This window comes from Melospiza georgiana, chromosome 1 (genome assembly GCF_028018845.1).
Source record: "Melospiza georgiana isolate bMelGeo1 chromosome 1, bMelGeo1.pri, whole genome shotgun sequence".
Taxonomy (NCBI): domain Eukaryota; kingdom Metazoa; phylum Chordata; class Aves; order Passeriformes; family Passerellidae; genus Melospiza; species Melospiza georgiana.
The window spans coordinates 113,121,688-113,137,724 of NC_080430.1; the positions used below are offsets into that span (position 1 = coordinate 113,121,688).

The window sequence follows — 16,037 nt, forward strand, 5'->3', positions numbered from 1 at the left end:
TTCTGAAACACACAAAAAAGAAACTTCAGGAAGCTTTACTAAAAATCACACCTGTGCTACAGATCATCATATTTCCATCTGCTTAAGATGAATCATTTGCTGTGATGCCACTGTGTTTGTAGCTAGAAGCTTTCTGCCTTTCCTGCAGTCCTCAGTCTGTCTTTTCAATGTGTTCTGTCTGGTGGGAACACTGGTTTTATTTCTGTTACTGATTTCTCATAAGCAAGTAGGTAATGCTGTTCTTTTGGATATTACGTCTTCTTTCCCTGCCCCTCACCTTGGAGAATGCAAACCTTTGTTCATTTTGGTGAGAATATGTGACATTGGGAGTGAGTCAGCTGTTTGCATTCAAAGTTTTATTTAGTGGTTCTTTTGAATAGTGGATATGATCAAAAGCCATCAACAGCTAGGTAACTTTCTTTGATAAGCCTTTGCCTGTTTCTGATGTAAACAATGAAAAGCAATAAACTAGGTATTATTTTTTTTTTAATGGAAAGATTTGATTGATATTTGTCAATTTATGCTTTTTAGACAAATTGGGCACTTCCAGAATTGGTGGATTTATAGCTGCCAGCTACCTCGTGTCTGTATTTATATAACATATCATTTGTGATGGTTTGGCTGAAGTGCATTGCAACATTTTTTTCCTTGTTTTAATTGGAATGACTTTGATGCCATTAAATCTTCTTTCTTACACTAACACTGCTAATCTATATTCAATCAATTAAAATAATGGAACTGTACAGTTCTGAGATGTGAATTTTTGGGGAAGATTACAACAGAAGCTGTTGAGAGAATGCTTGTAGACTATTATTTGGTTGGTAACATAATTTAAGAGACTGGCTTATTCACAGAGCATCAAGAAGAGCCTGTTGTTTGCATGGTTGTGTGTGGTACAAGGTGATCCTGTAATAGTTTGTCCATTTGTATTGGTGAGAATCTGCATATCCAGCTCTAAACAGATACATTTTGCAAAGAAAAAATCGGTTCTGGAGGGAGTTGAGCTGATCTCTGACACTGGAGTATGTGATATATGGATGACTACAAAAATATTCCTGCAGTGATCTTAGGTGTGTTGGTTTTCTATTTTGCTTACACTGGGACAAGCCTGAAGTGTAATTATGAAATTTTAAAATGTCTTCAACTACTGCATAAAGTTCAGAGCCTCCTCCAAGCACTTCTACTACCTGAAGAAGATTTTGAAGCACTGTGCTTACTCTCCTCCAGAAAAATAATGTTTTGCAAGTGTTGATGTCTGATCAATGTTTACTTCAAATTTTCTTTCTCATATTCTGAAGTTCTCATTAGGTAACCTACTTAGGTGACAGAATTTTAATTTTCCTCTCATGATTATTTAACTTGTGTTACATTCTTTTGGCAAGATTTGAATTTGCCATTGTTACCAAATGTGTATTTTTTTTTCTTTTCAAACCCGTATTTGAACTATTATCAAATAAATCTTGCAAAGCAGATTTGAAGCCAATTGAGTGAGAGACAAAGTGGAAAAGCTCTAAATACATAATTCTTTTTGTGGTGATGGTCATTGGCTGGGATTTAAACTAGCTTTGTGCTCTGAAGCATTGCCAAAGTTCTTGTGTTTTGGTTGTTTGACACACTGATCCATTTTCTATGAAGCAGAGAAAAAAGCCAAAGATGGTATGATTCATACTTTGTTAAACCTTAAGATACAATGAGCAAGCCTATGGAAATAGCCACATTATAAATGATGTGCCTTACTCATAGATAATAAAGGAAAAAAACATTGCAAGGTGTGAAGCTACCAATGGCCTTGACTGCTCTCCTCTTCCTGAATGCAAGCCGAGAATACTTTTCACCAAGCAAGACAGAGTCAGCAGTGCATCCCTCAACTATTATCAAATAAATGCATAGTGCACATTCCTCCTAAATGTTTGTTACTGTATAGGGGATACCTAAAGAAAAATTCTAGTACGTATTATGACAATTGATCATCTATAATGGTAACAACTGTATAATATAGACAAGTGTTTGTGTTTGACATGGGTACTCATATGGTGAGTTTGTAGCTATTTAGTAGCTTTTGGGACAATATAGCTCAAGGCCTAAAAATATGTTACACTTATATTATGCTCTCTTTTGATGCAGAAGGCACACTTAGTAGACCACCTGATAATTGTCCTGTGGTAGAAGCAGGATGTCTGACTACTACTTGCTTGAATTCTGGCCTCTAGTTTATGAAAACTCAGCCAGATTGCCCTGGTGTGGCTGATTTCAACTGCTAGAGGAGGAGCAAACTGGTACTAAGCAAGTCTGAATAAGCATTACTGTACCAAAGGAAGATGACTTAAAACTCCTGTTGGTCTTTTATGTGAATAAAATTCCAGATAGATGTGAAGCAGTGGGACAAAATATGTTTCTCGTCAATGTTTCTAAATAATGTGTTCAGAACTCATTTGTGAAGCTTGAAAGATTTATGAGGTGGGGAGGTGTTGGAGGAACATGACTGTCTGTTGTCTTTATTTAATAATAATGATAATAAATTAAAAAAAAAAACTTTAAAACTTGTTAATCTATCTGTTTTAACTCTCTCTGTTGAAACAATTGTGGGAGAATTTTTTTTTCTGTTTCTTGTTCTGCTGATTGCCTTATTCCTGAATCAATATGCTGTACATTTTCTGTTGAAGACCAGACTGATCATGGGCTAAAGTATGAAGGATGTAATGCTGGAAGCATAAAAATAACATACTTGATGCTTTAAAAAACTCCCTGCAAAATAACTTCTTACATTACCATAGTGTTACTGTCGTAGTGGTTTATAATTTTGTTGGTTTTTTTCTTTTTTTAAAACTTAAATGGATGTATACTTTCAGCTCAATTTCTAAAGAGCTGTAAGTTTATGTACAGTCAGTTCTGTTATTTAAAATACACATAAGCCAACTGTCAAGTAGCATTTCCATGTTCAAGCAGTTCTATAAAGTTTTTTAGTCTTTACCATTTAAAAATAGTAAGAAATATTTTAAAAATTATTTATATAAGCGACAAACTGTATAAAATGGGTAACTTAACAGAAGATGTTGAGATAATACACATATAACATGAAGTGTTTTGGATCTCTTGATAAAATTTGTGTTTTCTATACTAATTTATGACTTTTCCCCACTTCTTAACAGCAGCATCTCAACCTTCTGCTTTTAATATAAGCAGTATGGATTAAATGTAAACATGGTTTTGTAATTTATAATTTAGAAACTTTCTGAAGTTTGGGTTAGAAAACCCCAAACTGTATATTTGTTAAATCAGAAGTACTGAAGGAATGGCTGTGCAGTCATACTATGAAAGTTTTCCTAAGCTGATTTGTGCTTGTTCCCACTCTGCTCCCTGCTGATTGTTACAAATGTGTAGGTATGGTGATTCAACATGTTGGCTATTTCAGTTTTACTATTGCTATTATTATATCCTATTGTTATTTTTTAAAGCATGTGGGAATGACAAGGGGAGGGGGAACAGTTTGATTTCCCTCTGCAATTTCTACTAAAAATTACCAAGAAAAGAAGAAACACAGTAAAGGTAAACACATCTCTTACTGACTTGACTTGAAAATAGCACATGAAAATTTTTCTCTGTTTTTCCAATTGTCACAGAAATAAAGATCTGTTTCAGTTAGGATGAGAGCACCTCAAACAGTAGAGCTGTGAAGTTGTCATGAAGATATGGAAGAAGGTGTTTCTAGCAGATCTTCCAGCATCATAAAAATTGAGTTAGTATGGGAGTGACGGTTCAGCTTCACAGAATTACTTTGGGAAATTATGTAGCATTTGGAACTCCTTGAAGTCTCTTAATCTCTTTTACTTTTTTAAGATAGAGTATTCCTGCATACAGTTGTTGGGACTTGTTGCATACAGTTGGTGAAGCTGCATACCGTTGGTGAAGTACAGCAGGTTGAGATGACTTTGTTTCTCTTCAGTTCTGACAAAACCTGCCACAATGAGGAGCTGTATAAACCAAAAGTGTGGACGTGTGTGGTGGTGGTGGCTGGCTCTTAGTTTCCACATTCAGCTGAGTGGTTGGTGATCAGCAGTTTAGGGTTTAAATGTGTGCGTGTAGTTTAAGGGAGTCAATACTATTCTGAGAAAAAACCCTGTACTAAAAGCTCTGCTTTTGTAATGCTGTTGGGAAATTGCCAACAGCCCTGCCCTTTTCTGACTGACAGATTCCTCCAGGGTTTTTTGTTTGCATGACTGCAGTTTTGGGAGAGGGCATTATTTCCCATCTCTGGGAGGTGCGTTGCACTTTGAACTCTGGGACCGTCTGCTTCTGAGAAATCTAAAATAACTCCTTGCCACAACATCACAATTTGAGGATTTGTGGAAATGCTCATAGTCATCTTGGGTTGTGTTTTATGAAATGATTTCCTGTCATATGTACATTCTTTTTCTGTCTAAAGATTTGCAGATTAAATTTACTTTAATCATATGATACGACTAACTTGTCGCACTATGTGAGATTTATTACAGTGTTATCAGAAAATGTTTCAACATCTCTGTCCTTTAATTCAGCACCATGTGTAGGAGCTGTTGCATGTATAGGAAAATTCTCATGCCAATTTACTTCCTTTAATGCTGTAACTTGGAAATAACTCTGAAATAATATGAAATGAAAGTTAAAAGCCATGACGTTTCTAGTTAACAATGTCTTTATATCTGTCCAATGACTGTGATAATTATTTGCTTCCTTGAGTTGTCATTCAGACTGAGCATTAAACACTCATTATTTGAAGTCTTTGAGTGTCACCTCAATTAGTAGTGTAATGGTTTTTGATCTTTGGAGTGGGATGCTGTGAACAGAGTACTGCTTTGGAAGCTCTTCCTTCTATCACCTTGCTGTCAATCTGTTGAAAAATATATTCTGAACTGCTCATGTTTCTTAGAGTAGAAACGATTTCTTCTGGCATTTGAAAATCTCTTGACTTTTACCTTCAAATTTGTTTGGAATTGATGTGTTACTCATGCAGTGTTAACATTAACTCACACTCTCTAATCCTTTATTGTACTTTTGTGATTGTATGATCCTATAATACCTGTATGATTCTAGTATTAAAACTGAAGCTAGCAAGAATGGTGCACTGCTTTCCTTGGCAGATGGACAAATCACATGTGCTGCACTAAACAAGCCTGTGATTGAAGACAGAAGGGCATTGGAGAGGGAAGAAATTCTTACCCTTTAAGTATATACAACTCCTGACACCATTCAAAAAGTACGTGGTTCTCTGTCTACTTAAAACTGAGATGCCAGCTAAGGATTTGCCTGGTTTTTTACATGTTTGCCACTACAGAGTTAAAATTACATTATAGAGCTATGCAGATAGAGAGGTGACCAGTAGCTTGTGCTCAGGCAGGAGAGGTTTAACGCTACCATAGCAAGAATTAGAGTTCTGTGGCAGATGCTTTTGTGTGTAATAGCTGGAATCTCATTTATGTCTGTATTATTCAAAGACAAGTGGCAAAATGTCTTAGTATTAAATTCATGCTATCTCTACTGCCATTTGGTGGGTAGTTCTTATTTGCTCTGGCTTCTAATTTAGCAACTCTTGTTTTTTCATAGTGTTAGTTGGGGTTATTCCTTCCTGGTCTTTTAAGGGATAAAGAACACATGTGATGCATGCATGCACATCCTCTTTCACTTACAAAGCATTTAGGCAAATAAAATTGTGTTGTTCTGTCTTCTCAGTTGTTTGGGAGAGGAGTTAGTTGAGCTAGCCCAAAACCTTTTTGGAATGGCCAGCTGCTGGTAGTTATAGCTGCATTTCTGCTGTGCAGCACACCTTGCCTGTCCCCCAGATCACCAAGTAGCAGAGGTACTATCCTTTGCTGGTCTTTCCTGTTTCAAGGGAGCTACTTTCCAGGTCCTCACTGGGGGCAGCTTGGCTCAGCCTGCTTATGTTTACCAATTAAGACAAGAGCTGTGCCAGTGTCTGCCCACCCTCCTTATTTGGCCATCACCCTTTTGCAAAGAATCCCATGGCCTGCAATAGAAGCTGCTTGGGAGTGGAACAAGGAGCTCTGTGGTTCCCAAATGGGGTCTTGGCAGCTTAAAAGCATAGGCTCTTCCCACACTGGTCTTTCAAAATTCTTTCCTAACTGAGAAAAATTCAATTTATAACTTGACTCCTCAAAGCATTTACTCATAGAAGTGTGTAGGTAACTTTTAGTGGTGCTGAACACAGATTCCTTCTTCCCCTCCTTGTCTACAAAGCAGCTATTCCCAATTAGGCTGTGATGAGGTAAGAACACTTTAAGTCAAGTAGCACACCTTGCAGAAGTCAGAAGTTAGTAAAAAATCTGGGAACTGGTTGCAGCCTGGATTCTCTGGTCCCCTTATATAGGAGGGGACATTTTATCTTCCAGTATTGAGAAGGTATTTTTCATTATTACCTGTGGTTTTCTTTATCCATGGCAAAACTTGAGTTTTGGAAGCTCTTCAATAAGCAGAAAGATCCTTGTGTGATGTTTGGAGATAAAAACGCTGCAGAAAGTAGGACAATCCTTATGCAAAATTCACAGAACTGAGAATATATGATCTGAAATACTTTTCAAAAGAAAGATGAAGACTCATGTTCTGCACTGCGAGGTGTTAGTGTATGTAACAGTGACAGCCAAAATGCATAGGTTTTGGGTCAAATTCTTATGGGCTAATTAAGCAGTATGTATTCTTAGGAGAGGAATGTCTGGTGCAGAAGCTTTTACAAACCCAGTCTGCGTTTGCCTACATGTCTCTCAGTCTTCAGGTTTCATCATAAATGAACAAAGCTCCATGTGTGTGTGTGTTTTGTAAGGCTGTGTTTGTCTTGCGGAGATTTGTCTCAACTCCTGCATCTTAGGGATACAGCAATGCCCCCCTGCAACCTCAAATCTTGCTTTGTTTTTCACCATCTAGCTTTTTAACCATGGCTATTTGTGTACTGCTTCTCAGGTTCATGAAATGTATTTCAGATAAGTGGGTGTACTGGTGGGTTTAAGCTGGCTGCAGAGGAGCCCATGGGGAACAAATAACGATGGGTCAAAGTTCAAAAACGCACTCTTACTCTATTTTGATTTTTAAAATTTGAATGCACAAGAGGGTGTTTGTGAGAATTTGCAGTACAGTCTGGTGGAAGAGGACTTGTCAGCTTTGGTTTTCTGGCAACTGGGGACAGCAAAGACAAATGCCTCAGGTGTGCTCTTAAGGATGGGAATGATATTCCTGTTTGGGTAAAAGCAGCTATCCTGTTTATGTAACAAGTCACTGGGACATGGAATGAGGAATATGTGTTTTCGATGAGCAGCGTGACTTGGCCTCATCTATTTCCCCATGAACTGTACCTTTAGTTGCAGTGCTCCTCTCTCATCCCCTGTCTGTATTGTTCAGTGGATTTTTTATTTTTGTTTGTGCTGCAGTCTTTATAATACCCAGATCTATTTGCATTTGGTCTAACACAACTAGAAAATGACATCATACAAACTCCCATGTTCCAGAAATAAATGGGCTAAATGGAGGCCTTGGGATGACCAGTCTGGCACATCTGAATGAAACGGTCATGGGATCCCAGCCAGGAGCTCTGCTCAGGTGCCTGCTTTTCTTGCCTGGCTTCTGCTTTCTTTTGCTCCATTTTAAATTTGGAATAGGAGTAGTTAAACCCAGCTTTTGTGCAAGCAGAAGTTAGCAATCTAATCTCATTTTTGTGCTTAAACACAAAACTAAGGTTTGAGCTTCTGTTTGTGAAGTACCTCTTTTTACATTATTAGTGTACATAATCAGTCGGACACCTGCTGTTACTTAATTCACTTTTGACTGGAGGATTTAATTGATCACACAATGTGTATTTGTTGTCAGATAACTTCACTGTGGAGGTACTGGTGACAGATACATTTATTTCCCTGTATCTGAAGGAAGGTAACTTTTCTAATGCATTTACTGTTGCTTGTAGCTATTCACACAGTTTCCAGCAACAATTATTTTCTGCAGTCTTTGATTTCCACTGAGATAAATTCTCTTCAACCCGTTCTCTTTTTTGTCAGATTGATTGTTGCCAAGTCTGCAATTTGCATAGTACTTTTGAAGTCTCTAGAATGAAATGCCTGATTGAGCTGGCAAAAAACCCCAGTCATGGTGTAGGAAATTTGGCTTAGGCCATTGCTGTATCCTGACATGGATGTACTCCCTGCCCTGGGCAGTATTTCCTTCATGACCATGTGTTGTTATATTTGAGAAATGTGAGTAGTGGGCTACGAGCAAACTTTCAGTGTTGCAAAACCAGAGGTCCAGAAGACTATTTTGGGTAATTTGCATGTGGCTTTTTTCTTCTCTCTTGCCCCTTAGTACTCATTGATTCACAACCAGGAGCTATTTGTTTCTTCATTGCCTGGAAAAGAGAAGGCTTTGGGGTGACCCAGTTGCAGCCTTCCAGTACCTGAAGGCAGCCTACAGGAAAGATGGAGAGAGACCATTTACAAGGGCATGACAAGGAGGAATGACTTCAAATTGTCAGAGGGTAGGTTTAGAATGGATATTAGGATGAAATTTTTCACTATGAGGGTGGTAAAGCACTGGAACATGTTGTCCAGAGAAGCTGTAAATGCCCCACTCAGGTTAGTGCTCAAGTGTAGAAGGATAGAATATAAGAAAAATAGTGTAGAAAGTAATCTTACCCCTAAGGAGTTGCAGCTGGGCCAATTATCAAAGATTAGGAGCAGGACTGACCTTAACAGGCCACAGCTGTGACCAGTGAGAAGAAGTAACCACAGCTGTAACCAATGAGAAGAAGTAACCACAGCTGTAACCAATGAGAAGCTATAAAAGAGTGGGGGTGGCTGGTTGAGAAGGGAGCTGGAGTCTCCTTTGTGAAGAAGAAGGAGTCAGTGCTCTGAGGAGCTGCCCATGAGAAACACCAAGAAGGTATGGAACTCTTGTGATAAGGAGACAACAGTATGGAACCCCTGCGATGAGATGACAGCACTCAAGGCCAGGTTGGATGGGGCTCTGAGCAGCCTGGTCTAGTGGAAGGTGTCCCTGTCCAAGGCAGAGGGGTTGGCACTAGGTGATCTTTAAGGTCCCTTCCAACGCAAGCTATTCTATCGTTCTGTGATTCTACAATTATTTGAGATGAGACCTTGTCAAATTAGTCCAAATTCCAGTTGGTGGAAAACAGCAGAAATCCTTTTTTACTCTTTCTTTGGTAGGCCGAGGTCGTGCCTTGGAGGTGGGAAACACGCAGCATGCTGCTGATTTTGATTTACAGCGAACACTTCACATGCATCGAGTCTTGCTCCTCTCCAAGCTGCCAACCTGCAAACTGCCTCAGGTAAAGCATCCAAGCTGTAGTACCTTGGGTAGAGAGAACACCGGCTAGCCCGTGAAAGTCTGGATTATTTGTCCTCACACAAAAAGCTTTAAAAGAAGTGGCTGCAAGAGAAAACATACAGGTCAACTTACCTCAAATAGTGTAAAGTTGCCTCTTAAACTATGTGTAATTTGGACACTCCAGGGATATGCCTGACAGCAGAAGGAATTAAGAAAAAGTTATTTATTGTTTCTGTGTACAGGAAAATATTTTGAATGTGGAAAGGGACCAAGGGATTAAAAGCATATTTTGTAAGTGCTTATGTCTTTGCTCTTCATAACTTACTGAATGTGAAAAAAGAATTAAATTATTAACTTCTCATTGTATACAACTTAAAAGGAGGAGACTTCACAGAAGTTTGGGTAAATGTTCTCTTACTAGGATTTGTTAAAATGAATTATAATTAATTTTTAAATTACAATTAACTTTTTAAATTACTATTCAAAGTAATTAATTTTAATTTTTTTTCTCACAGCATAATCTGCAGGAACCATGGTGTTTGAATCTCAGTAGGCCTGCTCTAGTCCTAGGTGATTCTTAAAATAAATCTGTCATTATTACTGGTGCACATTATTATTAGAAGTGTAAGTTTAGGAAGGACAGAAACTGGACATAAAAGTTTGTACATTTACATGATGGGTGCTCAATGCATTATTGCAGTTGAAGGAAACAGGGATTACTTTGAAATATTTCCAAGTGCTCTACCAAATGTTTAATTATTGGGTCATATAATTTGTTTTGATATGATATAGAGCATTCAACATCAGAGATCAGACTGCATTGGTAATTCTCTATTAAAAAAACCCAAACAAATCCCAAACAAAAAAATTAAACTGTGTTCCTTACCCAAATGAAATTGGCTTTCACCCTGAAGGTAAATATTGAGTGTACACTTTTAAAAGAGGTATTGGCAAGAGAAGCCTGTTGTTCAGGCAGTCACAGGTAATATTCAAAATGCTCTAAAAATGGAATTTGTGTCTTTGTGAGAGGCAGCATGGCAAATAATCCTGTTTTATGGTCTGAGAGGTAACTGTGTTTTCCTGTTTCTAGAAAAGAGTGGGATGGTGGCTGCTGATAGGGCTAATCAGAACAGCAGTGGGGGTGCTGGGGTTTTTGATTCATCAGATAATTAAGTCTCTCATCAAATGGAAATGGAACCTGGTGGAAAATTACCTGCAGGTGAGGAAGAGAAAGTCAGAGTGACATTTTCTGTGTTAGTTTATTAGAATATGCACAGTGTCAAGTCTTAACAGCCTGAAGGTGCTGCCTGTGGAGGGGAGTGTGGAGATCAGATCCCCTTGTGGTCCTTTGTGTTGGTGTCCCTAGCTGCAACTTGGCGCACAGTACAGTATAATATCTGATTTTGTTCTTGTTATGGGATTGATGAAAGCAGTCTTTAACGCACTCTTACCTTCCTCTTCCTCTGTGGACACCAGAGCATGTGCTGCTTTAGGTCTGGGTGCTATCCAAGGGAAGGGATTAACTTTCTTTAAGGTACTTAGTGAGTGTGGACCTGGTATGAGACATGTTATTTCACTCTATGTCTGGGTCAGTTTTATTTTCAGTAATAGATTACTGTGGAATTATTAATTTGTCCTTGATGGCGGTCATTATCTCTGTGATAATTGGAATGGTGGTTGTAAAAATCGCTGAATTGATAAAACCAATGTAAGTCTTAAGGCCTCTCTGACCCTGACTGCTTGCTTTTCCTCGCCTGTAGAAAGATGGTAAAATTTTCACTTGGTTTGTGATATCTATGGTAGATGGTATAAATATCGAAAAGTTAATTGTGAGGAGGGGCTTTTGTTCCAGCTGAATCCTGACCAGGCAGGGGCAGGAATCCTGGCAGCTGGTGCTGGGGGCAGCCTGTAAAGCCATCAGTCATGGCATTGTGCAGGGGGAGGCCAGGGTCTGGGCTGGCAGTGCTCTTGTGCCCAGCAGCAGTGGCAGGGAGCCGCCAGAGGCGGTCCCCAGCACTCAGCAGAGAAATTCCCCCTGGCTCAGCAAAGGCCACAGCCCAGAGCAGGCTGCTGAGGAGGGTGCAGGGTGCGGCTCTGCAGATTTGGGGCTGGGGGTCTCTCACTGAGGCTGGAGCAAGGCAGATGAGCTCCTTGTCTGCACAGATGTGGAGGGATAGCTGACAGTGCTGTAGCACTGCAGTGGCTGGATAGAGGCTCTGTAGGAAGGCCACACCATAGTTAAAAGTTGGAATGGTTGGAGCTCTGCTTTGGGAAGAGACGAGTCAGCTAAAAGCTTGCAGATGTTGGAGGGCACACCAACACGTGGGGCGGTGTTGTGGATGCCTGCTGTGGACTGTGAGGAATTAGACAAAGCAGTCATCAGATATTTGGAAGAAGTCTTGTGGTCACTGGCCCACATCCTTGTGGGAGTCTAGCCAGATATCCCAATATGTGCTGGAAGGACAACACATCAGGACACGAGCAATCCGCGAGGTTTCTGGAGCGCATTGATAACAACTTCCTGATAAGGGGTTCAAGAAGCAAATAAGGGAACACTCTGCTTTACTTTGTACTTGCAGAGAAAGAAAGACTGATCAGGATGTGAGGGTTGAGGGCAGCAGTAACCATGAGATTGGGGTGTGTGGGATCCTGAGATGAGGGGAAAAGGTGAAGGACTGGACTTCAGGAGAGCACCTTGGTCTGTTCAGGGATTTGCATGGAAGAATCCCTGGATTCTCCTGGATCCTCCTCTCCTTGTGAGGAGATCATCCTGGAGAGCACTGGGGTCCAAGAGGACTGATTGGTTTTCATCTGTGGTGAGGAGCTGTCCATTCCAATGAGCAAATCGAGCAAAATCAAGCGTGGATTTACAGAGGACAACAACTTTCCACAATGAAATGACTGGAACAGTGTCTGTTCTTTATTTCAGCATTAGCAAGGCTTTCATCACTGTCTCCCATAAGTTTCATAGGCAACCTAATGGTATGTGGATTAGATATTTGGACAGTGAGATGGATTTACCTGGCAGAACTACTGGACTCAAAGCATTATAACCACTAGTAGAAAGTCCAGCCATAGTCTGGGCCTCAAGGACATACCCCAGGGGTCAGTCCTGGGGTCAAATGCTGTTGGATATTTTCACTAATGACCTGGATGATGGGATATTGTTTTGGTGCACCCTCAGCAAACTTGCAGACAAAAGTAAAAATAAAATTAGGCAGTGCTTGATATACCATGACTGAGGCTGACAACCCCCTGAGCTGCATTCAGAATGTTATCACGAGGCTGAGGGAAGTGATCCTTCCTGCCTCTTCAGTACTGGTAAGGCCACATCTGCAGTTCTGGGCTCTCCAGTGCAATGGAGACATGGATGTGTCCTCCAGTATTCTGTGGACTCAAGCTAATGCAATAATACCATCAACTGCTGAAGGACAGACCTCAATCACTTCACAGAAATGCAAGGGAAGAGTTGTTCTGCAGAACATATGGAAGTTGAATTTATCAGAGGAAATATTAAAAAAAATGAACAAGTTTAGGTTTTCCATGAGGAAAGCATATATAATCCTCTTGGAAAATTATTTCCCTTTTCTTTAATATACAAACTACATGTAAGTTTATAAAATATATAAACAGTGGATAAATACACATGCAAACATGTATATGTGCATTTGTATGTATATACAAGCATGTGTGTATATATACACACTAAAGTATAAGTAAATAATACATAGAAAGAAACCACACTTTGACTCCAGGTCATCACAACAGCTCTAACACACACTCTTGGTCCTGCTCTGTTATAAAATCTGTCCTATTGTATTATTAATATACAAGGGCAGGAGGTGAGCTCTGACATCAGTACAAACATGTAATTCCTGCCCTGAAAGATCTCCCCATCTGAATACTCCTTCAGCTGCAGATGAGCAAAACTCCTTTTTTGTTTGCTTTGCTGTCTGGCCGTGCTGCACGGTGCATTTACAAAACACTTGATGGGATGTGCTGCTGGGAAGGCTGTGACTGTGTGCCCTCAGAAACACCAGGGATGTGCTTGACCTGCACCCACAGCGTGTCACAGCTGAGCCCTGCGGAAGGCAGCACAGCGCGTGGGAGCTGAGGAGGTCTGGGGACAGCACGGCCGTGGTCAGCCCAAGCACAAATAAACAAACCAACCAAAAACCTGGGGTGACCAAAACGTGTGTTTTGAGTGTGAGAATGCCCAGTCTGAGAGATGGCCTGCTGGTTAAAATAAAGCAGGAAACAGCTCTCTCACTTATACTCTGCCTACTAATAATAGCTGCAGCTTCATTAAGGTAATTACTGATCTCAGACTTTGAAGGCTCCATTCAGGTGAAATTCCTGAAGACTCTAGAAGAGTGTGGTTTTGTGCTTATTCTTAAGGTACTTGAACCCTGCTTCTGACCTGAAAAGGGCCTTGAGGAGTAACCATGTTTCCTTTATAGTGTTTTTAGAGATGGGCAGGAAGTCCTGGAAAAAAACCCTATGACTTGGCTCTGAAAGTCACGATTCACCTTACCTTTATTCACTCCCTTCCTTCTGAAGAGCCTGCATCACTTGTTTTGGTTTTCCCCTGCCATGTATCTTCTGCCTGCAGAAATTTGTAGTACAAAAGATAATTGAAAAGCCAGACCTGGTCTGTGGGTGCTGATGATCTGGCTGTGAGTGCATCTGTCTGGGCTAGTGGTTCTCTCTCTGGGTTCTGTGCTGGCAAGTGTTAGGTCTCCTATGCGACAAGTCAATAACACTGTGACAAACCAAATCTCTTACTCTTCCATATGCTTGTTGTTTCACTATTTTATTAAAAAAAAAAAAACAAACTCGATTATACAACCCTAACACTGTGATACTGTGATAAAACAAATCTCTTACTCTTCCATGTGCTTGTTGTTTCACTGTTTTCTTTAAATAATTAAAAAAAGAGCCTCAATTATACAACCCCACTGGAGAGGTCTTTCTTGGCCTTCAGCCTAAACCTGGATTCCACCACCCATAACTTGTATACAAGTGTCTGGGGTGAAATCAGTGGTGGTGGCAATGCAATTTACACTTAGCATGTGGTGTTTATAAAATAAATACAAGTGGCAGCTGGTATAACTCATGAAAACTCAGTGTTTGGAAGGGGTCTAAGCCAAAGACCATCAGTCCATATAAAAGTTCCTGTTGGTTTTACACTGATCATTTAGCTGTGCTATGTGGGTATTGCATGTGGCCCAGGTTAGTACTTTATGAGGCACCAAAGCTAAAACATTGAACCTTTCTGTCATTTACTGTCCTGCTGTGTTCAATTTAATTATAGACAGGCAATTAACAGCATAGGTGAGAGAAAAAGTGAGTATTTTACTAGATTTACCCTGAAATGCACCAACAGTGGGAACAGGGAATTCACTGTTACTGTACACACCATAACAGAGCAGGTTTAAACTTTCTAAAGACTGAACGGACTGGACAAATCACAAAGGTTCACAGGTACACCCTGCCCCACAGACAGCCTGTGCAAAGATGGGAGGCTGATGGGCTTCAGGTATGAGGATGGACGCTGGGGCTTGGGGCAGGGGCCCTTGTCAGTTGTTTCCCTCTCTCCTTAGCCCCAGTATGTGTATGGCAACACTGTCAAGAGCTTGAAATTTTATGCATTGCCAGAAGTTATATGGGCATCTGTGTTGGCTGCTAATTCTGGGAAAGTTTGTTTGTGAACAGAGCAAGGTGAGGGTCACACTGAAAAATTGTCCATAGACACATCTAACACATCAACATCTAATGATTGTTGACTCTGTTTCCTTTTTTCCTTTTTCCCCTTTGCAGTTCTTTTGCCAGCAGCTTTGCTGTCTGGCTTGCCAGAAATCATTGGGTATTTTGAATGGCACTTCTATTCAACATCATTTTAACATCAAGACATTTTAGGGACATTTCTCTCATGCATGATGGCTGTAGCCTGCAGGCTCCTCTGTGAGCCAGAAGGTCCCATGATCCATTTGGGGTGAGAAATAGAAATTCTCAACGTTAAAGCTACCAGGCTGAGGGTATGCCTTTGCAACATCTGTCTTAGTAGCAGCACTGACTTAAAAAATGCCCTGCACCAGGAGCTCTTTTCACCTGTGCTGTTCCCCATCCCTTTTTCATTAGCACAACTATTCATGCCTTGCAGTGAGGGAAAGGATTTGTTTGCTGTGTGTTTTAAATGCTGGCTTGGTTCCCTGGTACAATTCCCTGAGTGATGCTCAGCAAGCAGTTATCTGGATAACTGCAGTCAGTTTTGTTCCTGCAAAGCCACCTGCCACACAGCCATGGCCTGCTGGCTGCTTTACATCTCATGATTTCACCTGTGCAGAGTCTGTATAAAAATAAAGCTGGTGTCAAGTGGCTTCACACAACAGGGACAGTGATTTTAAAGCCACCTTAAGAAGGCACTAAGTGGCTGTGCAAGGTGCAGACTGATGTGGTCTGTGTGTCCAGCTTGGGAACAGCCACCAGGGAGCAGGTGCTGCCCTGCAGGTGGCAGATTGCAAGTTGGGTTGGAGCTGCTTATGTTTCCTGCAGTGGTGTTGCACCATGTTCCTAGGTGGGGAAAAGTACAGTTTATAATCTGTCTGAAGGATAATGTTTTTATGCTGCCTTCTTATGTGCAAAGGAAGAGAATGAATCCCCATGACCCTGCTGTTGTCTTTGGCCTTGTGAGGGGGAGACAGGAGGCTTGCCTGGTCCTC

General features: G+C 40.5%; 1 pseudogene; it reads left to right on the forward strand.

Moving 5' to 3' along the window:
* The first annotated feature begins 8,485 nt into the window (after positions 1-8,485).
* LOC131083955 (chloride channel protein D-like) overlaps positions 8,486-16,037 on the forward strand; it is a 78,201-nt pseudogene continuing 70,649 nt past the window's right edge.